The sequence below is a fragment of the Balearica regulorum genome, chromosome 10 (assembly GCF_011004875.1).
Source record: "Balearica regulorum gibbericeps isolate bBalReg1 chromosome 10, bBalReg1.pri, whole genome shotgun sequence".
Classification (NCBI taxonomy): Eukaryota; Metazoa; Chordata; class Aves; order Gruiformes; family Gruidae; genus Balearica; species Balearica regulorum.
Genome location: NC_046193.1, coordinates 20,609,575 through 20,632,617, shown reverse-complemented (window position 1 = coordinate 20,632,617; position 23,043 = coordinate 20,609,575). Strand labels below are relative to the sequence as shown.

The window sequence follows — 23,043 nt, the reverse complement described above, 5'->3', positions numbered from 1 at the left end:
CGCTATGTGACCTTGTTGCCAATTAAGTATGGTGCCTGGCTGTGATTAACCTAAATCCAAGCACCATTTTGTTGTATGCGTCGGAGAGAGATCGGTTCATTTCTGATGTGAAATGATCCAGCAATAGCCTTGGGTGCTAACTGGTTAGTCATGATTACCTTACTGATGACATTGACACACACGCGAAATCACTGGCATACTGATTGGTAGCTGTTCTCAAAGTGCTTGTTTTACACAAGGGGAAATAATGTCAGTATTTTTATTATGAGTGCAGAAGTGTAAAAATCAAGACCTTATGAAGGACAAGCAAACTCTCCGAACTATTGACTGCTGTATTTTGCAAGAGAAACTTGAACTATAGCTTAAACTGTGGTTTGTTTTTTTTTTTTAATGTATATGGGAAGCTATGAACAAATTATTAGAATTAATAATGGAAATGCTGAACTAACTCTTAAGCATTAAAAGTGTATTGCTACTCCATGTGGAATTATTCCAGAAAGTTAATTATGAAGCAAGAGACTTTCCATAATAATCTGGCAAGTGAATTTGTGAAAGCATTTGAGGAAAATGGTTTAGTGAAAGTATATAATTCTGATTAAAAATGCTGCCAACTTGATGTTAGGACTTCGATTTAAAGGCATGTTGATACCCCGTGATTCTCCCCTGTGCTGTGAGGTCTCTGTCCTCCGCTACACGGGGGATACACAGCCCTTGCTCATCAGGGCTCCTACAGGCTTTGTAGTATTTTTACGTCTCTGAATTAGTCTTAGCGTTGCCTTGCACTGGGAATTTTCTGCTGTGTAAAGCAGTAGGAGTGGCCACTTCCCACTTGGGTCCGTGCTATCAGAGCAGAGGATCTGCAAGTTGGCACGGGCATTTGCTACGGGATTTTTCCAAAGTTGGTTTTGCAGACAGTCACTTCACGAATACAACATCAGGTAAGGGTTGCCAAATTAATCTGCAGCTTGGTACCTTTTATGTTAAGGAAAGGAATAATACTAGATTTCTTGAAAAAGCCTGCAGGGTTTGGAGCTGCTGCGGAGCAGTGGCCAGCTCTGAACTCCTGTACCTCTGGCAGTCCTTCGGCTCTGATGCTGGTGACCTTCATTAGGGTCTTGCACAGAAATCCGTGCACGTATCCAGTTGGCTGCACGCTTTGCAAATCCCTGGGCTTGCAGGTTACGGACTTACTGAAAAAAGTGCTTCTTTAAATTCCTAAAGAGCAAGTCACTGTAGCTGCATAGCCATGCCATATTTTCATGTTACTTTTCTATAACATTTGTACTGGAGTTTCCCCTTACAGATAAACGTTTCCAATCACTTGTGCAGGGGGGGATGGTTTGGGTTCTTGGTTGGTTGGGGGTTTTTTTGAGCAAGACTCACCATCTTTCATTTGGTGCCACATCTTTATGTTCTCGTGGTGTTATAATGGGAAATTTCTGCAAATAGATTCAGTCTTTTTACTTTTCTTCCTGGAAGAGACCGATTGTTACAAGTGACACAAGCCAATGGTTTTATACGAGTGTAAGTGATGATCAGGGTTTACTTTGATACTAGAAGAGACAGATTGACTGCAATCTGCAAACAAGATTTTCATGCATTTGAAATGATGAAAGGCATGGTGGTGTGGTGCTGCTGTCTGAGGAGCCAGCAAGCCTACACAGAGAGGGAAGAAGTGATTAGTGATGAGGAATGACTATGGCTCATGGTGAGTATCCCTCCTGAGTATAAAGACGACTTTGGAAGGCTTGAGAAATAATTAAAAGATGGGGGATCGATTTAGTAGAAAATGCAAGGAAAATGGGAAGTCTGTTCATCTGTGAAGTTACTTTTTTTGTGTGTATTAGTTTTCATCCTTTGTGGTGCTGACTTTGGTGGTTGGGTCTGTCTTGTTCAGATGTCAGATGTGTAACCTACTAGTTCATATTTGAAAACAAGTGAACACTAGATTATAGTCAGCTGAGATGGATACATGCATTAAATTTGAACGCTACTAAAATTGCAAGTGATGGGAAATGACTTATTCAAGGGACTGCTGTGATGAATGCATTGCTTAAGCTCATGCTGTACATTGGTAATGTCAAGATGGATTAAATGGCAAGATACTTTGAAATCAACTTTTGCTTAAAGAAATTTAGAAACTTACTATTTTGGTTCTTCAATACTGAATGTGCCACAGAGACTGTCTTTGGAAGTGGAAGAGTAGAAGACTTGCTTTGGTGTTCATGCTCTGAAACAGTTGCTCTGTTGCTGCTATCCTTAACAAAACATACCTGCAGTGACACAAAGTCCTTTCCCAGGTCGTCTTTTGCAGCACTGGAACTTAAATTTCCCTCAGAGGCAGCCTCTTTCAGCCAAAATAGGGAAGATCAATCAGTGGTTGTCCAAACTAAAACCAATTAAAATGCAGAAACATGAAGCTGATAGAGCTGCAGTCTTCTCTTATGCTAACATCTCCACCTTTGATTTAGCAAAGCTATTTAGAGTCATAGCCCTAACTCCTCAACGTAGATTAGAATATCGACATTTTATAGGAAAAAATTAAAGAATCATCAATGATACCTTGTAACGTGCCTTAACATAGGACAGGATTAGGTAAAGGCTGCAGGTGTTTACATAAACTGAGAAGTTACTTTCCTGTTTACAGGTACTGATTGGGTGCTCAAAAGGCCACCTTGTTCTTGGATCCATCGAGACAGATGAAAACCAGATTAAAGTTGATGGCCTCTGAAACAAAAGTGTATCCAGGAGGGTTCTGTTTGGATAACAAAAATGGGAGGAGGGGGCAAAGCTTTGACTGCAGTCAACTTAAATTTACTCTACATAGGCTGCTTTTATTTTTTTACTGTGCTAATACAAAGAAAAGAGGAGCTAATTCAGAATGAAGGGAAGTGGCAGGAGTTCAAAATCATCTTAGGGATTCTCAATCTCGTACTTGGTTGAATGAAGAGCGAAGGTGGTGAGCAGCTGATGAAATAATGCAGATAGTTGGTATTTTTTTTTGTGTCAAGCTGAAATATGCATGTTCAAATTTGGTCTGAGAAAAGATGAATTAAAATACAGCTCATAATGTATGTAGCATTGGCTTATTTGAAAAAGCTGTTAGTTTTATACTCTTAAAGTTTCACTTTTGAAACACAATAAAGTGTAATAATATTCCTTAAAATCAATGATACTTTCATTTTGCATAGCTGATGTGGAATTTTTTCCCCCCAGACTATAACTTTTAAGTTATTTTTCCTCTTGAAAAATACATCATCTGTTGATCAATGTAAAGAATAATTAACTGGCAAAGTTGCCGCGTTTCCAGCTGAGCGAAACAGCAGTTGGAGCTACTGAAGCTCAGCCCTGAACAATCACGTCTGCAGCCCACTTGTGCTCCCCTGGAGAATCTGACCTAGTGAGAACGGACGGTTTTTGAAACCAGGACGTGTATTTTAGTATTAATCCTGTTTAATACACAGGAGAAACTTTGTCTGTGCTTGCGATGTTTGACTGTGAATCGTGAAGCATTTAAAATATGTACTGCAGAGCTGCCAATATGGTGAAACCCCAGAAAATGAGACACAGCAACATGAGCTGTAACAGACTTTGGAGCGAGTGCTTCAGGTAATAGGAGGAGAAAACCAGAGATGAGCAGACTGGTCTGGGAGGTTCTTATTGATCGGCAGTTATTGGGTGCTGAAAAATGCAAGAATAAACCTCACTTTTTTTTTTCCATGAGAGAGTTATACTGCTGACTCGCACCTCAGTGCACCAAACTCATGCAAGTATTTCTTCTAACTGGTTTGCTCTGAGCTACTCTCACAGCAATAGGTTAGATTTTTGCTGATTTCCAATATTTAAAGAAAAAAAAAAAGTTCTTGTTGGAGAGAGTACTTCCAGACAGTCAAGGCTGACATTTATGGTTATGAAGAGCATGCTTTTAAAATTTAACAGTTGGCTGAATTGTCATTTTTTTCCCCTCAGCTGTTATGTGCTTTGTTTCTTGTGTCTGGAAGCCTTGTAGCTGAACTCAAACACTGAAAAAAAAAAAAAAAGAAAAAACAACCAAAAACCCCCACCCAAAACAAAAAGCCCCATAAACAAACAAAAAACCCAAAACCCAGTCTCTCAACATCAGATCATTTACTGTGCAATGCTAATACGACTTCAGATGTATATGTATACAGGTGGGTGAAGCAACAGTGCAAAGATACAGTGGAAGTTGTTCTCCTTTGCAGGTTTGTTCCTTCTGGTGCGCGGCTGTGATGGGCAGAGGCCAGGCGTGAGGGTCTCTGATACAGTGCGTATTATTTAAATTCCCCATCCGCAGTTTGAGGGGGAAAACACATGCGATGACAAGGAGTTAATTAACGAGCTTATAAAATCTTTGTGCAAGTGAAATCTGAGTTCCAAAACCGTGCCACCAGCTTTCCTGGCATCCCGGGGACCGGTGTGTGCAATTGCAGCAGGTTGGGATGGAGCAAGGCTCCTACGCTGCACCTCCGTGCCCAGGTGTGCGTCTGGCGGTGGCAGGTGTCTCTGCTTTGCTGATAGCAGCTTATTTGCAGCAAAAGTCCAGAATGATTAATCTGGTCCAGCTGTTACAAATTAGTTTATACTGTGTTTAAATGAAGAAAACTAAATGAAGTTTTTTTTTTTTTAACCATAAGTCACATGTGTGGCTGGGGAAGCTGTGGGGTCGAGACCCCCTGTTCTGCTGGGGTGAGGTGTGGTGGACGCAGTGCAAAAAGCACCAGAGATATCAGGTATGGGCAGGTCTTGCATCTACTACTATAGATCTATTCCTATATAGCTGGTTCTTTGGTTTTGAGATGTATACTTGTGGAAGGACACACTTGTACATTCAATTATAATGCCGAAGTGAAAAAATTTGAATTTTACTGTAGTTTTAAAACAGCGGTTTGAGCGTCATTGAAAATTTGTGGTTAAATCCAGATTACTCTGCCATTTACGTTTTAATCCAAGCAGTAGTGGGCAACTTTGCATTAACTACTTTTAAAAATGCTCTTCTCATTGGTCCCATTTTTTGGGTACTGAGTCATTGTTAAAAAAAAAAACAAACAAACACCAGACATTATTTCTCCAGCACTGCTTAAATCACTGTGCCATGTTCGTGATTTGGGGAGTATGTTTCAGTTCAATAGGCCTTGACAGTTCTGAAGAGTATTATCACTCAACATATTTAGGTCTTTTATGAAATTTAAAATAGAATAAATTGCAGCTGTTTGTAGCTGTAAACCTCTCTTTGGAGTAAATTGGTGGGGAAAATCAACTGGTTTTCTACAATCTGACTTAATGTAAAGCATGGCCAGTGTCCCTTTTACTTGTACTGAGGTTAGGACAATCATTTTCAGCATATTGCACTACTTGACTACATAAGGAGCAATCCTGTCTAATCCAATCCAGAGCAGGTCAGTAAATGATAAATTTTGTTTAGCTTGCAAGCATACTGATTTTCACAGTTCATTTACAGAAGAATCATGCATCTCTGCATTTGAAGATGCTCCATTTGTTGAAGTCGGTGTCTCTTAGCATTCCCAGTAAAAATGTGCGACATGGAAAAAAAACCCCCACACCTATTTTAATAGCATATTATTGTGGAGATATTTTACATAGAGAAACTGGGAAATTGGACTGGTGTGGTTCATGCAGAAACTGTCATTTACCCTTCCTGAATATAATCAAATGTTTTGATTTCATCCTGGCTTCTTAAGGTGTGTTGTAGTCACCTGGATGTGTGTTTGTCCTGCTGGTCGAGGACAGTCTGTTTCTGAAACCATGAAAACAGAGTCTTTTTTGCTACCACCCAACCACGTACTGGTGCCCTTACTGAGGGGGTGGACCAGCATCAGGGTGAGCTTAATGAATATTAGATGCTGGAGCAGGTAGTAGCCCTTGGTGGTCCTGATCGTATAGGTGCAGGGCAGTAACACTCACCTGGATGGTGGGACTGTGTGTTGGTAGAACATATGTATGCAGAAGCACATGCAGTTTTTATATCAAAAGCTCATGACTAAAAAATGTCAGCATTTACCGTGATGGCTTTTCTTTATTTAAATGGTAACTTTTCTAGTGCTTGCTGCTACAAGTGTAGTATGAGTCATGCGTGCAAAGCTGAGGTTACGAGTGGGAGGAAAGCTCTCTTCAGCATCCTGGGTTATTTAACATCTCAGCCAAGCGTGTTGATGTAGGTTGTAAATGACAATAAAAAGAAAAGGCTGTATATGCACATACATTTTACTAGGGTAATTTATAAAGCAGAGTATAGGTTGATAACATTTCTGTTAGGTCACTGCTTGACCACCAGTACCCCTTTCCCACTGAAGTGTGTTGTGCTCTGGGAACGTGCTGCTGGACAGTTAAATAATAAGAGTTAAAATGTTTGTTGCACTTTTTCTTTAGAGCATTTGTTTTTAAGGCTAGCACAGTGATCAAAAGCTATTAGCATGTATGCTATCACATATCTGCATACACTGAGCATTTCCCTTCCATTATTAACATTAGTAGAAGACCCTTTGTGTTCCTAGCTTTAGTATTTCAAATCTGAGCATCCAAATGCTGTGGAAAATAGTAGTGAACGTTAACTCAGTCTTTCAAAAGTGTTGAGGAAAAATATGTTTATCTTTCCAGTTACTCTGAGTTTTCTGCCTGCAGTTAAGTATTTTGTTGTAGGAAATTATATTGTTCATTGCAATAAGACAGACTAGAGGGTGTTTTCTAATAATTCTAAATAATTGCTGCAATCGATATACAGTTTTAAACCAGCAGGATTTATAAATGTAATGGTATGAGTAGTGTAGGATAATAATTATGTAGGTAATTATTGCATATTATTGAAGTACTGGAGGTTTGAAGGTGGGATTTTCTGGCACTTGCACAGTTAAGTAAGGATCTTCCCTCACTCCTCTTGGCAGTGGTTATCGTCTTGGCCATATGTGTCTGTTGGGAAGCTCATGGTTAGCTGGTGAGGAGGATTTCTCTGGGCTGTGACGTACTTCAAGCCCTGGAGTAGATGCTTGGCAGTGATGCCAGGACGAAACCTCACTACAGGTGGGGCAGGATCTTGGGACTGTAACAGAGCATTTTGCTCTTGCTAGAAAGCAATTAAATCCCATTGTACAGTTTTATTGTTGCTTACCTAGAAGAGAAGAGGGCTTTTTAAAACAGTTTCATTAAAAAGGTCAGTACTGTATTAACTATTAGCATTTATTGAGGTGGTGGAACAGGACTTTGCTCGGCTATTAAGTCCATCCATCTACTCTTCTCCATCCAATCTCCTCTGAAATTTGATCACTTTGAATACTTAAGGAGATGATGGTTGCGGAGGAACCAGAAATGTATTAAAAGGAACAGCTGGTGCTCTTTGTTTCTTCTCCTGCTGCCAACCGTGGCTGGTGAGAAGGGCAAATCAAGGGCATGGTCGGGAGGAGGAGGCTGTTCCTGTGAAGGCTAACCTTCATGGCAACCTTTTGACTGCCCCAAACATCCAGAATGACGTCAAAGGAGCCTGTTGCCAATCCAGCGTGGGGGTGGGATGCCCCATTTCAAGCCACGTGCTCAAATCTGCTTGTGTGGAATTGAGACTGGAAGGTAGGAGCAGAGCTGAGTTCAGGCTGGAATCAGCCTGTTAATCTTTATGACTTGGGGCTTTTGGGTTGTGGTTTTTTAAGCTTTTTTTTTTTTTTTTTGATAACGCAGTGTATGCCTGAATAATTGGTAGGCCACTGTTTCAATTTTGAATTACAAGGGCATGTTATTAGAAATATGTGTGCTTGAAAAATGTGTGAAATTATTAATGCTAATAAGTTCTCTGTCATGTTGATCTGCGCTGCATTTAAGGCTCATTTTGTTGGTCCATACAGTGAAGCTATTAATGATATCAGTTAATTTTTCTTTTAACCTTGGGATTTAAGAATATATTGCGTTAGAGTTATTAAAAGGCAAGCTTTGCATTGAAAACACTTGTGCAGTGTCACAAGGGGAATATATTTGAACGTTTATTGATTGAAGCTAAAGCAAGAGGGTAGCCTTGCCACCTTTGAAAGACGCATGGTAGGTAAAGCCTAGTTTTGAGCATTGGTACTGGCTTTTGGACCGTTCAGGTCTGCATCTGGCCTTTTAGAAAAAGTCCTAATGTTTTTGTACATGAATTGGCATTCAGTAGATGCTAGTGCTGGCTCCAACTCTTTCCTTTCCATCTGTCCTAATTTTTGCTTGTGTTGACTAAATACATCAAGTATGTTTTTTGACTGTACAGATAAATGTATGAAAATGAGTATCTGCTTTGGGTAGTCTAGGTGGGAACTAGCTTTTGTAACTTTTCTGTCCTCTTTTGTATGAGGGTGCATGTAAATATGTGAATTGAATCATCTGTTAGCATAATTGCTTATAAAGAGTAATGGCTGTAATTTATTCAGAGTTTCTAAGTGCTTTCCTGTAACTGTCTTTCCAATGAAGCTGAAGCCACAAGATAAAGGGAATTGAAGCTTTCCCTGAGACCACAGATCAAGCCAGTAGGTGAATATTAATATCAGATTGTCTTTTCCAAACATGCTTTCCTATGTCTGGATCTGATGAACTGGACACTGTATATAGAGGTTTAAATCAATGGCAAATGCTGCTGAGCAATACCTGCAGAAAGTTTAGTGGAAGCCCCCCTGAAGGCTGTTAGTAGTAAGTTGATCAACTTGCAGCAGAGGAAAGGGAATCGACAGCTAAGTTAAAAGGCAGACTCCGAACTGGTTTTTGTCACGTTTGTCCCATTCGTGAGCAGAAATACTTGCCTTAGGAACTAATGTGTGGATTAACTCATAGATAAAAGGTTAAATTTCATGGAAGCTCTGCTAAAAGTCACGTGGAGTATTATCTGTGTGCTTGATTGTGTCGTTCCTTGCGTTTTGTTCTGTGGCCAACATCTTTTTAGTTTATGTAATTGGAAAACTCTAAAAGTTAAAGGTGATGAGTTAGGTATTTTGGGATCTTCAGGGAGACGATGTGCAAAGTATCCCAGTCCAGCTCTTGAGGTGGGTATGTGTGTTGAATGGAGAGGATGACTGCCTGCTGCTCTAAATTGGGGTATGGTCGGGGTAATATTTGCTATTCCTTAAGAATGAGATCCTGAATATTGAGTGTAGCTACTGGAGTGGGAGTGAGTACCAGTGACTGGAAATGGGGGAGAAATCTGTGTCGCCGTGTTTATGAATGAAGTGAATGCTTAAAAGATGATGCAGATGAGCAAACATGAAGAACTAAATACTTGGAATCCCTTTAAAATGTTGAGTACTGAAATATGCAAAAATGTTGCCAATGTGCAAATTGGCTGTATAGGGTTGGTAAATGTTTATCTTGTGGTCTATGTAAATGCTACTTATGGCAGATTACTTCAAACATATTAAGGTCTCCTGCAATGATGGCTATGAATTTTTAAGCCTTTTAAAAGAGCTTGTACGTAGCTCACAAATTGCAAAGAGTTGTCGGGGTCATTATTTCATCTCTGCAGATGGGGAGACTTGTAGAGGTGAAGGACGGTGCTGGTGATCAGTGGTATAGTCAGGGATGTTGTGAATTCCTGAGGTTCGCTGCAACTTGCCACCCGTCCTACCTCCTGGGGGAGCACAGGGGAAAATGGTGTGTTAATAAGTCTCGTGATTATGAGTTGGTATCTGTAGGTAGAAGAGGGACCACTGCAGCACTTCATTTTAGTGCCAGTTCTCTTCTACCCTCTTCCCAAGAGCCTGTTATCCTCCAGCCAGGCACGTCTAGTTACCTGGCAGGACATCCGCACTTCCTGACGGATGGATAGGAGCCGAGGAGGGTGGCTCTTGGGTCTCCTCTGAGGGATTGGTACGACACGATGCTGAGCTGCTCTGCTGAGCCATCTGCAGGGATTATTCATTCTTTCTTTCTTGAGAACATTAAAATGGAGAAGCGTTTGATTCTTCACTTTAAGTGAATTTATTTCTTTCTTTTATCTGTTCTGTAACCTGATTTAAAACAGACAAACTTTAACAGGAAGAGGTTTTATGTTTATCAGCTGTATGGTATATTGGGTTTTTAATGTATCAGTTTCTAGCTCTCACATTTTATCTTTAAGGTTTTTCTTACCTCTTTTTCCAGTAAATTCTGAAGCAAGCTGCTGAGGTCAGGAGGTTGCGTATGATGCTGTTACGTTAAAAAGGGGAGGGGGAAGAGTTTACATTAGAAATGAAAGTTTTACCTAAAAAATTTGTGGAATTCATGAGTTGAGGCTGAGTTGTGGTGGAAAATAAGCTTTGCTGGGAGTCCCAGAGTTTTTGCCACTTCCAAGTGATGCACAAGACATAAGTTTTTAAGTCTCCTTTATGTGCAGTCATTGATTTACAGGGTAAAAAGCAAAGCTAAAGCTTGCAGAAGAGAAGGAGGGTAAACAAAACTAATTTAGCAGCCGTGAAGGAAGGAAATACAGTGAAGAATAGAGGTCATTTAAATAAATTGTTCAATCCTTCTAGGTTTGAAAAATTTTGGGATACTGAGTAAAAACTTAGAGATGCCTAAGTGACTTAGCTGTTGCTGAGCTATAATCATTGAGTTAAGGGGGACATGCAGAGGATCAAGTCGCCTATCCCCTTAATAACCCTTTAATTTAGCCTGCATCGGCTCTTGACTTTGTTCATTGCGGGTCTGACAAATGGCTGTGCTGGCATCGCCTACGGAGTGAACAAGTAAGTGAAGGTACAGGTTAAGTCAGCATTACTGCTGAAAAAGCATCCACGTAACTGAAGCCTTGAATTTTGATTAAGTCTCTTTTTGGGGAAAAACAGAACTCACATTCCTAAGATTTGCTGTCCTTCATGGGAGGTCTCCAACTGTGCAGTCCCTAGCATCTGTTTGAGCATTTAAGCGTACGTTTTTAGCAATGCACACCTCCTCCAGATAAAGATTTATTGATTCTACAGAGATGTTCTAGGTACTCATTAGGTTTGTGTGCACATCATTAGTGATGTATGAAAAGCCTCAGTTTGTGTACTGAACTTCTACCACCAGAGAAAAATACATGTTTTCTTGTTGTGGATTAAAGACCTTATCGTTAGGGCTGGGTCGGACAGTTTACCCGGACCCGTACGTACACCGGCGCTGGAGCCTGCAGCAGCTGCGGAGCCCCAGCCCTGCTGCCGCCATCGCCCAGCTGCGATGGAAGAGCACTTAAATGTCTTTTTCTTCTTGGCAGGATAAAGGGCAGCAGCTGCTCATGTGTAACACGTCTCCCATTCTTGGACACTTACTTGTTTGTCTCTTTTCTACTCTTGACTGAGCACGAGTTAGTTTTTGTCCCAGAAGTAGCTGAATTAATGTAAACAGTAGTTATTTTCCTTCCTCCACCCACCACGACTTTTGAGGGTCTGCCTTCTCACACAGCACTGTTCCTCTTGTTGCTTGTCTCGCATCTTTCCTGTTCTAAACAGTCTGCTGAAGTTAGAGTGGGAAAAGCAATGAAGCTTTACAGGAAACTGGCAAACAATTTGTGGAATCAAATACAATTACTGAAGTAGTTGCATATATACGGTGGTTTTCCTTTTATATGTTTAGCTTAATCTGTTTATAGATCTTGCAGTTTATCAATTTCTCACTATAATTGTTGTAACTATTGGATTTTGAATCTCACGTTGACTATCTTTGCTATTGTATTGCTAAAGAAAATAAAAATCTATATGGCTCTGGTAAAAAGCCGTGTTTCTAAGCTTTAAGAGCTGTATTTTAATCTACTTGAGCATCCTTTTTCCTTGATAAGCTTAAAATGCAAACAGAAGAGGTGTTATGTCTAACCATGCTATTCTGCTGTGACTATTGCATGAGGAACAAGTAGGGTTTCTTCCCCTCTTCTCCTTTGGAGAATAACAAAAGGTTCTGGGTTTTGTTCGGCATTTTGTTTTGTCAGTCAGTTCTTCCCTGCCGTGTAACTGGGGTTGGCATGCCAAAATCCAGGTACTAGAAAGTTCTAGTGTTTCATCAGGTGCACTTGTAGACTAGAAAGCCATTCTGCAGATCTGTGTTTCTAGAAAACAGCCACAATAAATGAATCATCATCAAGAAACACGCCATCCTCTTCAGAAGCAGAGCTCCTGGCTGGAGAGGCAAGTGGGCCCAGCCTCTCTGAGAAGCAGCCCCTGTGCATCCACTGTGGTGCGTACTCTGACCTGACCTGGTGCTTGACACCACTGTTGTTCCTCCTCTGGAAGCGGTGATGGTGGCACTTGGTGTCCAGAAAAGGATCACGGACTTCTTTCTTAGCTTTTTCCAGCAACTTCCAAGAGGAGTGTAGTGTCTCTTTCATGTTCATTATTCATTCAAGTCCCAGCTTTGATGCAACTTAATCAAGACTGTTCTAAGGCGTTCAGGTTTTGACGTTGTCCCTATCCTGTCCCAAGAATGTTTTTGACTAGCTCCATTGTGGGTTGATTGGTTTATTTTTAGATGAAAAATCCTAACAACTTATCTTAAATCTGTTTTCTGATTAGAATAACTTTTTAATTGTTTCTACAAGTATTTCCAGGTGACTGCAAAGCAGCTTCCTTGCAGACAAGACTCCAGTTAGAAACTGAAGGAATCTCTTGCTCGTATGGCCAAAGCTCAAAAGCTGGGCTTGCTATGCAGATGTCCTATGTCATGCAAGGGAAACATCAAGAAAACCAAGTATGGCACTTAGCTTCTCTACTAAACTGTACCAAACTTTTAGGGGGTGGATTGTTTTTTGGGTGGGTTTGGTTATTTTGGCTTCTTTCATTGGTAAGAGGGCAGAAGGACAGTACTCAAGAGGCATCTGTCCTGAATGTAACATAACTTGAAAACTGTTTTGATATCACTTGCTGAATGTACTCCAGAGTTAGAGAAGTTGCATAAGCTCCTTATCTGAAGCTAAGCAGCTTAAGGAAGTTGCACAGCTCCACCATCTCGTCCTTCCTGCTGTTAAGCTATTTTAACATACAATCTCTTCCCTCAGCATCTGAACATCCTAATGTTACAGATTTCAGTAACTTGCATCGTTAACTGCTCATGCCTATATGTTATCCTGAAAGAACAAACAGAAAGGTCCCTGAACTTTCACATAGTTGCGATTTAAAAAAAAAAAAAAAAAAAAAAATCTGTAAAATGTATGATAGAAAACAGTAGTAAGGTTTGGTGAGATTAAAACTGAAGTTTTCTCCAGTCTGCTTTCATTCCAAGATGGACTCTTGATCGCTTCATGCAGAGTAGGCATGAGTTCTGGTTTGGGTCGTTCGATCCCCTTAACTCCTCGTCCAGTATCCGCTGCCTTTCTGTGAAGGTTGGATACTGTCCAGCTGCTCCCTGAAGCTTTTTGCACTAGAGCCTGAAAAGATTTACATATAAGCCTCAAACATACAAGTGGCAAATAACATAGATGACTTTCCCTTTTGTGTCCAAGGATGCTCTTTTTCCAGCAGACAACAGTCTACAGTGACATTTTTAAGAGAACCTGACTTGAAATTTGTAGTTGATGCATACAACATCATCCAGAAAGATAAAATCACGGGGTTTTTTGTCTGCAGGTATCTTATCAAAATAAGCAGAAGAAAATAATCTCCTTTATCCTTATGACCCTTTACAATACTGTAACAAAAGAAATCTTCTCCCAGCCCTTGGCTCTCTGCAGCAGGGAGGGAAGAATTGGCGTTTCTACCATGTTTTCAGAAAAATCTAAAGTGCATCAGTCTGGGGAATAAGCACTGCAGACAGTTAACTGCAATTCTAATTTAAACTTCCTCAAATTCTAAATTTGTAAGGATTCATATTTTTCCTTTCCAAAAGACTTGGCCACTTGTCCAATAAGCCTAATTCATCTGAGAATATGTTCATTACCACCTTCCTGGGAAGTAGTGTTACCTAGTGATTTCAACTAGCTAAATGGCACCTGTGAAAAGAAGTTGAGATACAAACAGGTATTGCAGCAGACAGCTAATTTTTCTTTTTCATTTGTGCAAAAGGAATGTCAATGTGGCAGTGACGTAACACGCATTTGCACTTTATATATGCTAAATTTAACCCATAATGGACATAGGCAACTACACCATGTTATTCTTATGAACTGGGGGGTAGAAAAGTGCTGGTGTATATTTTTCTTCTTTTTTTGTCCCTAACCAGGCCAGGTTTTGCTTTGGCAGCAGAAATAACAGATTTTTTTTTTTTTTTTCCCCATCATCTTAGAACCGCCTTTTGCCATCGCTTACTATTGAAGTCTTGAGTTACCGTGCAAAGTCTCACCTGGTGTTTGGGTGGATGTTCCATGCAAATGGCCAACCCAGTTACCTGGAGGATGGTGTGAGGAGCTTGGTGGGGTCTGTGTCTCTGCAGCTGCTGCTCCTCGGAGCTGGTTCCTCCCTCCAAGCTGTGTCCTGCAGCTCTGGCTCCGGCCTCTGTTTACTTTGCAAATGCAGGCAGCTATAATTCTGGGCACACTTGTTATTTGTGTTATTTATCTGGTTCCTTTGCGAAACCTCCTGAGTGATGTATTATTCTGATAAATTCCACAAGTTTTCTCTGCATTGTGTGGAGGACTTCTAAAAAATACAACCCTTCTTTGTTTCACTGGGATATATTTTACATACCTTAGACTTCTCTAACTAAAAGAAGCTGGCACTTCTGGAAACAAAATCCCAGCAAGGCTGTGCCATCAATTGGCAAAGTTCTATTATGGTATTCTTCCTCTCCGCTATGTCAAATATATGTAGATCAAATTAATGCTATAGGAATGTGAAAGAAACCTTGAAAGCCCCCTGTAACATTAGGCATTGAAAAATCCTGTGTCCTGGATTCATTGTGTGTGGTCAGGTGAACTTAATGGTCTTGTTAGTAAAAAAAGGCTCCAAAAGCCTTTGAAGAATTAAAATGACTTTTTATGACTTAAAAACATATGGGTTGTAAGTACAGCTGCAGTACTCTTGTACAAGGCCTTTCATAGATGAGTTTATATTTTGTGTTCTTGCTTTAATGATGCCATTTAAAGCCAGGCATAACATGTTCTTTAAGGGTCTGTTTCAGCATATATTTGAATTTCTTCTCTCCCGGTCGTATACAACAAAGGGTGCAGAAGAATCCCAAATATTTTAGTAATTGTATCATCTTTCATGCAATATGTCATAGATCTGACTATTCAAATTTCATATTCAACTTAGAATAACTTCTCCCTGCGAGGAAGAGTAAGAACCCATCTAATGCATGTGTTAGGTACGTGTGTGTCTTGTTCTTCATAGAAGATCTTTCCTCTTGATGAGAGTAACTCCAGAAAAAATGTAATGCAGAAGATCTTAATTTCTGTAGGAACATTTGGAAGGTGCTAAGGGATGCTCCCCTAGGTCTTGGGGGATTAGGAAAAAGTCTTAGGTAGGACTGTCCAGGAATCTCTGGCCACAGCACAGGATAATACAAATTCAGTCACAGATTGAAGTTATGTAGTATGTCTGTAGTGTGGCTGCTCATAAAAGGTTTCTGTTTGTCTTCTGGCCTCTTCTTCCTTTTTCTGGCTCAAAACACAGGTATGTTAAACTATATAAACAGTTCCCACTCAGTGCTTTGTATAAAAGGTGGTAGTGAATCTTCCTATGGGGGGTAAAGCAGCTTGGCTGCTTGTAGCCCAGTGCAGAAGGGCTGAGCTCTCTGGTTCAGTGAGTTTATTGGTTCTAAAAGAATTACGAATTTAGTTTGAGGTCATTTCTAGAAAGGTGCTTTCTCTTGGTCTGCGGTACACGATTAATAGTGAGAGCAGTGCCAGGTGCATTAAGACATGAAGTGAACCTTGGAGATCCAGAAGAAAAACAGCATATTCTGGGGTCTGGGGCTCATTACTACTTTCCTGTTAGATGTGGTGGGAAAGAATTTTTCTTCTCTGTGAAGAAAAGGTAAAGTGATATTTAGAAAGTGGAGCTTTTTGGTTAGCAAAACTCCAAGTGTAGGTTTTCTGAAGCTGTATCTCAAACTTGCTTTGATGCCATGAATGATTTCAGAACAATATTATGATGATGATGAAATAAAACTCCTGAACCTCAAAATTTTAAATTTGGACTTGTTTCTCCATCCCCCTCCCCGATGGAAACTCTGTGCTCTTTCTCTGTACGACTCTTCTGCAGGTTTGTTTTCCTGCCAGGGCACTTTGTATCAAGGTACTCTTAATACTTTACACACCAATTAACCTCCCCATCTTCTTTTCTTTCCTTGGTTTTCAAACCTCTGTCAGACAGAGATTCCCTAATTTGAATTTGTTCCTAAGTCAAGAAATTGATTTTTCAGTACTTTAGATATTCTTGGGTTCATCACCACTGAATGTTATCTCAGTTTAGCTCTCTGCTCCTTCCAGTTTTGTTTTGTGGGGTTTTTTTAAACCAACGCTGTCAAACTTATCCAGCAAAGCCAATGTCGTCTTTATCACATCTAACCTTGTACTGATATTTAAAAAGATCTTGCTAAGTAATTTAAAAATCACTTTTTTGTCAAGCCCTTTTTTGCCTTTTGTTTTTTTTTAATCCTGAAAGTGAGGCCTTGTTACAAGGGAAGGATAAAAAGGGTGTTTTACAGTTGTTTTGGCTAACAAGTCTAGTTCTTATTCTTTACTGCTTTTTGTGGCTGTAGATCAGTTGTGGTTACCCTTTGCGTGCGTTAATCTTGGGACAGACCCTAACATTCCTCCTTTAGTATCAAGGGAAGGAAACTCAATTGAAATTTAACCTCTACTGTTCTGCTTTTTCAAATTACGGTCTGATGCTGATACTTAGCTTCCTGCCTGGAGACATGAGTAACGGGGATACCCAAATAATTATAATCTCTAAATTATGCAAAACTGAGATTACCTAGTGTCGCTTCACTGTTCATCATGGTTTCTCCTTCTTCCCCTTGACTTTCCATTATAGAGGTCTGGGTACTCTCCTCTTCTGGTGGTGGGTTAACGAAGCAAGTGTGTATCTAAACTAATGTTGGAATTCATTTCGCAGTAATGATGGGGAGCAGGGGTGTGTGGGGCAAAACAGAGAGAAAGCGAGGAGTGGGAAGAGGTGGGGAAGTGTTCTATTAAAATAAAAATGATATTTTAAAGAATACCGTATTCTGTGGTCTTAATAGTAACCATAAAATAGTTCAGTTCTGTTACAGTACACCGTCATGTGCAAGCTAATCAGCCATACTAATCAACTGAACATCTGTAACAGCTTTATCATATTCTCCAATGGGTATTATTCTGCTTGCTAGTTCAGTTTAAGTGGTTTTTCTGTTACAATCTCACTTTGGGCTTACTGTCTCTGCTACTAGTTTGAAATTTGGCTGCAATGCAGTACTCGAGTTTTCAGGCAATCTCTCATAGTTTCTTTTAAAAAAAACTTTGCATAAAAATATTTGAGTATTTTATTTCTATTCATAAGAGAGGAAAGTCTCTCGGGCTGAATAACTTTTAAAGTGAGACTTCATAGACATCAATGCAGATTAAGCTGCCTTGGTCTCAAGTAAGAAATAGAAGGGAAAAAAGTACTGAAATGGGTTCAGCTCTAACCATTCAGCTGTGACTTTTGAGCTTTTCTTTCCTTTCACATCAGTGCTCTATGCTGGAGGGGATTATTTTCTTGCATGTGACTTTGAGAGAGATAATCACGGACAGGATAGATTAAGGGTACCTGTGGCCATATCTCCTGAAGCTCAGTTCCCTGCTAAAATTGGTGAATTCTTCTATCTAGCTCCTCCATTCCCAGGCTATAGATCTTTCAAAAGAATAAGAAAAGGCTGTTAAGACTATATATAAAATGTAAATTTCACATTTTTAACCTTTTTTTTTTTCTCCTTGTTTGCCTATATACTTGAAGTATTTATGCCATTTTGCCCTCTTGGTATCTTACTGGAGAAGTAATTTTTCCTTTACAATTAAACAGAGACATCTCCTTACCCGTTTCGTGTCGGCTGCTGGGCTGTAAGCGAGCGTTGTGGCTGGAGTGCGTGGGGAAATGTCCTTGGTCCTTCGGCTCGCTTGGGGCTGGAGTGGTGAATTCCCCAGTGCTGTCTCTGTCCGTTATCTTCAACCAGGGAAGATGGTTTGATGCAAGTTATTCCCTGTGAGGAGTTACTCTGATGTAGAGTGCTCCACATGGCCCAGCATTAGGCTTAGCTTCTCTGTCACTGGAGGCGGTTTGAAGGTTGTGTTGGGCTTCAGAGCAGAAGACTCTCCAGAGAAGCTGCCTGCTGTTGGCTTCCCTGCCCAAACTGCTCTATGTCTATGCATTGAGTTGAGTTTTCAATAAAAATCTATCCAGCGCATGCATATCGGTTTAAAGACTGTTGTGCTCGGAGATGCGTGCTGACCTTAAAAACCAAGGGTTTACTGCTAGCTCGGTGATACGTATGACACCTCACCTCTGCCTGCCGTGGCAAAAACTGTAGATGTCTAATAGCTAAAGAAGAAACAACAAGGGATCCCCTGTGTTCACCTGCAGGCTTCTTCCTCTGTTTATCCGGCTGTGAGGCGGAAAACAAGGCTGTGGGGTCTGTCTCCGGTCCGTTTGCCTACGGGTCATCTCTTCTCGGCTTGCTTCTGTTCGGGGGGGAGAAAAAAGGAAATCTGTCTGTGAGGTTCATGGAAGGAAGAGAAATTTTTCATCGCTGCTCGTGTGGAGCAATGTGTCTCACCAAGAAGTTTGCATCAATTTTATGTCAACTTTTTGTCCAAGGAGTTTCTCTCCCTAGTGTCGGCCAAGAAGCAGCAATTCTATAGTGTGATAGTAAAATGTTAAATTCACACCTATGTGTTAATGCACAAACATGCCAGAGGACCCGTGTAGAGGACAATCATCTGTCTCAGAGTCATATAATACAATTGCTTGTTTGGGTTTTTGATGTATTATCCTTTGTAGTAACTCCTTGCTGAGTTATGTAAAAAGCTGAATTAGTGGTTAAAAAAAAAAATAAATCTCGGAAAACCTGGCCATCAGACCTCTGAAACACAATGGGGGGAAAGGCTGCTCTGTCTCGCTGAGTAAATGGGCCAGAAGAGTCTGCGTTAACATATATTATTAAAGCCTTTAAAATATGAAATCTTGGAGGCCATTGCCATTTAAAAGCCAAGTTGAGTCCAAGGTGGTGTGGGAAGCCACAAGGTCTGTGGTGACATCCAGACCGGAGAGGTGCAGGTGATGCTCGAGCACTTAGAGGCTCTTATCCTCACATCTGTTAGGAATTTTTTTCCTTTTCCATTGGAAACAAGTAACTGTTTTGCTTTTTCTGGAAGATGCCTGATTAATGCAATACACAGGTTGTCTTTTAAGTTTTGGTTGGGTGTTTTAAGTAACTAAAGAGGTGGTCGTGCTTTGAGGATTCCTTGCCTGTATTGAGTTAGGTGTATGACAAAAATGCCGTTAAAGATGAATAAATTCTCCTGTAGGTACTTGAGCATTAATGCTAGGCTTGGAGAGAGGAAGGAGAGGGTGAGAAGGCATTTTTCTGCAGGTGTCTGTTTAGTATACATTATTAAGTTGTTACATGTGTATTTTTTTATATACAGCTAGCTCTAAATGTTTGTGTATGTGTATATACATATCCATAGCTAGCAACATGTTTTACCGTTTAACCTACAAAATCCCTAAGTTTTTTTTTCAAGCCCAAAGTATACTGACTGTTTAATTTGTCAGCTATAAAGTTATTAGACACAGAGTGTTTTATTTTCTCATGTTGCAGTTTAAATTCTCAGATTAAGGAAAAGCTTAATGGGGTAGAAATGCTGAGTTTCTGTACGGCCTCCTGCAGTGAGAGACCCGAAAGGCTGGAGTGTACTTCTTGATGGGTATTTTGGGGACTAAGAGCAGCACTATTTGGAATAGGGAGCTTTGTAAATCAGAGTGACTTCTTTCTCAGGAGCGGTTAAACACGGGGCCTGTTTGTGTAAATTTTGCTACAGCCCGGTGTTGAGAGTATTCCTGGGAGTTTTGCGTGCTTTTGAGTTGCAGTGCCCTGGCAGGGCAATATATTGTCAACGCCTTTTTCTCTAAAGTGGATTGACTACGTTGCTGCTTCGTCTGGTGGCGTTTAATGATCTGCCTATGGTCAGGCTTGTTGTTCTGTTGTTTAATTTATTTAATCTTTCTGTGTTGGGGGGGTGAGTGGGAGTTTAGGAAGTGGTTGGGGTTTGTGTTGAGCTTTCTCGGTTTGTTTTTGCAAGTGCTTGAAGGCAGTCTGTTATCGCTCTGCGGCACTACTTTGCTCCCTAGATGCCACAGTTCAGGTAAATGCAACTGCTTGAATTCCAGTTTCTGGGATTTGAAGCCCCTCTCAAGGGTAGGATGAGTCTTCCTTGTCCTAGACCCTGATTTTATGTCTGTACCGCGCTCCTGTATGGGAGAACTAGGAAGGGGAATGGCACATTCTGGTTAAAAAATATTTGACCTAGATGGTATTACTGTGGGCGATAGGGTTATTGGAAATTCAGCAGCCTTTAAAATTTTGATGAAGAGGGAACTACCAACAAATTGGTGTAGGTAACCCTCGGAGCCAGGTCAGCAGTCGCGGTGCCCTGCGGGAGGTGGACGTTAGTGCTGGTTGGGACGGGGCGAGATGTACGGATCAACTTTCTTCTGGCCAAGGGATATCAAAGTGAAATTATGTATGCAATGGAAAGTGATGACCTGTATCTGGGCAACCATGCAGGATGAAAGAAACTTTTTGAAATTATGATTTGTAGGGGATGGAACCAAAGGTGTTTGGATAGCAATACTGTATTACTTGTACCTCACCAGAGACCACTTCTCCACACGTTAATATAAAGGCTCCTTACGTGGGAATGAGGAACGGCTAATGATAACCCTAACTGCCAAAGGTCAGTCTGATTTGCAGAGGGTAAGTGTTGGCTCCTCAGCTGCATCCCTTGCCAGCCCAGGGCTCGCCGTGCTGATGGTCAGCACGTTCTCGGGCAGCCCTGGAGAGCTGGTAATGCAAACGCAGACATCGCAGTCGTCTGAGCTCCAGAAATAGAAATCAGGTAGTCGGGTCCCCTCCTTCCCCCCACTGCAGCTGTACAAGGCATAGTTCATCCAAGTTCATATTTGATTTTTCCAATAGCTTTGATTTACTTATCATAATTCTAGAGCATTAGATTATTTTGAAGTGATTTGTGACATTTTGTCATCTGTGTTCAAAGAATTTCTGACCTCTGGAAGAAGTGTCTTGGAGTGCCCGGTGGAAGGTGATGACCTGTATGTGCTATCAAAAGGGTGTCTGAAATTGGAAAGTTACAGGGGGAAAGCCTCAGGCATACAAATTATAGGAATAGGGGCCTGAAAATAACAGAGGAAATAGTTTATTTGTGACAGGTCACTTTTCTTTGAGGAGGGGAGAAGGCTTTTTGGAGTTGGTTATTTGCTTGAAGTACTGTTATTCTAAGAAAGGAAGAATTAACAGAGCACAGGTCGTGTCATCAAGGGTGCGTTGCAGTTTGAACATTACAGTGCGTTAGTCGTAGGGATTCGACATGTGAGAAGCTGCTGCCCCGGTATTGTGTAGCATGGGTTGGCTAGGTATTTACATTCATCTATATTTCAGTAGATTATCATCTGTATAATGGTAATAAATGAAGATATTTAAAGTAGCAGCAGAAGTTAGCTTTTGGCGATGACTGGTGAATATGAAAAAATATCTATTTTTAAACTTTAGTAACACTTGTAGGGAATTTCAAACTTTCCTTTGGCTGAACAGACAAGATTCCTGATTAGGTAATGAATTTTTACTAAGAAGTTGCAGCCTGAAAGTTTGGTACACTGTAAAAACACCTTTTCCTCCTGTATGATTTGGAAGTACAGTCTTGGCACTGAAGATTTTTTTTATTTTGTTTTTACTTGGAAATTGGAATTGAGCTTGATGGTACCTCAGGCACACACAGTCTGTATGCAGATGAACACTGCAGCAAACCTACGAGTCTGCTCCTCAGGGCTCAAGGGCCATCTTTCTTTTTTTTTTCTTTCTTTTTTTTTTCTTTCTTTTTTTTTCTTTCTTTTTTTTCTTTCTTTTTTTTTCTTTCTTTTTTTTTCTTTCTTTTTTTTTCTTTCTTTTTTTTTCTTTCTTTTTTTTTATTTCTTTTTTTTTATTTATTTTTTTTTATTTGTTTTTTTTTATTTGTTTTTTTTTTTTTTTTTTTTTTTTTTTTTTTTTTTTTCTTTCTTTTTCTTTCTTTTTCTTTCTTTTTATTTTTTTATTTCTTTTTTCTTTGTTTTTTGTTTATTTTTTGTTTCTTTTTTCTTTCTTTTTTCTTTCTTTTTTCTTTCTTTTTTCTTTCTTTTTTCTTTCTTTTTTCTTTCTTTTTTCTTTCTTTTTTCTTTCTTTTTTATTTCTTTTTTCTTTCTTTTTTCTTTCTTTTTTCTTTCTTTTTTCTTTCTTTTTTCTTTCTTTTTTCTTTCTTTTTTCTTTCTTTTTTCTTTCTTTTTTCTTTCTTTTTTCTTTCTTTTTTCTTTCTTTTTTCTTTCTTTTTTCTTTCTTTTTTCTTTCTTTTTTCTTTCTTTTTTCTTTCTTTTTTCTTTCTTTTTTCTTTCTTTTTTCTTTCTTTTTTCTTTCTTTTTTCTTTCTTTTTTCTTTCTTTTTTCTTTCTTTTTTCTTTCTTTTTTCTTTCTTTTTTCTTTCTTTTTTCTTTCTTTTTTCTTTCTTTTTTCTTTCTTTTTTCTTTCTTTTTTCTTTCTTTTTTCTTTCTTTTTTCTTTCTTTTTTCTTTCTTTTTTCTTTCTTTTTTCTTTCTTTTTTCTTTCTTTTTTCTTTCTTTTTTCTTTCTTTTTTCTTTCTTTTTTCTTTCTTTTTTCTTTCTTTTTTCTTTCTTTTTTCTTTCTTTTTTCTTTCTTTTTTCTTTCTTTTTTCTTTCTTTTTTCTTTCTTTTTTCTTTCTTTTTTCTTTCTTTTTTCTTTCTTTTTTCTTTCTTTTTTCTTTCTTTTTTCTTTCTTTTTTCTTTCTTTTTTCTTTCTTTTTTCTTTCTTTTTTCTTTCTTTTTTTCTTTCTTTTTTCTTTCTTTTTTCTTTCTTTTTTCTTTCTTTTTTCTTTCTTTTTT

General features: G+C 39.5%; 1 protein-coding gene across 2 annotated transcripts in view; it reads left to right on the top strand.

Annotated features, from left to right (window-relative positions):
* The window catches only part of CNTN3 (contactin 3), a 113,399-nt gene that overhangs the window by 1,550 nt on the left and 88,806 nt on the right, over nucleotides 1-23,043 (top strand). The gene's annotated exons all lie outside the window — the stretch shown is intronic.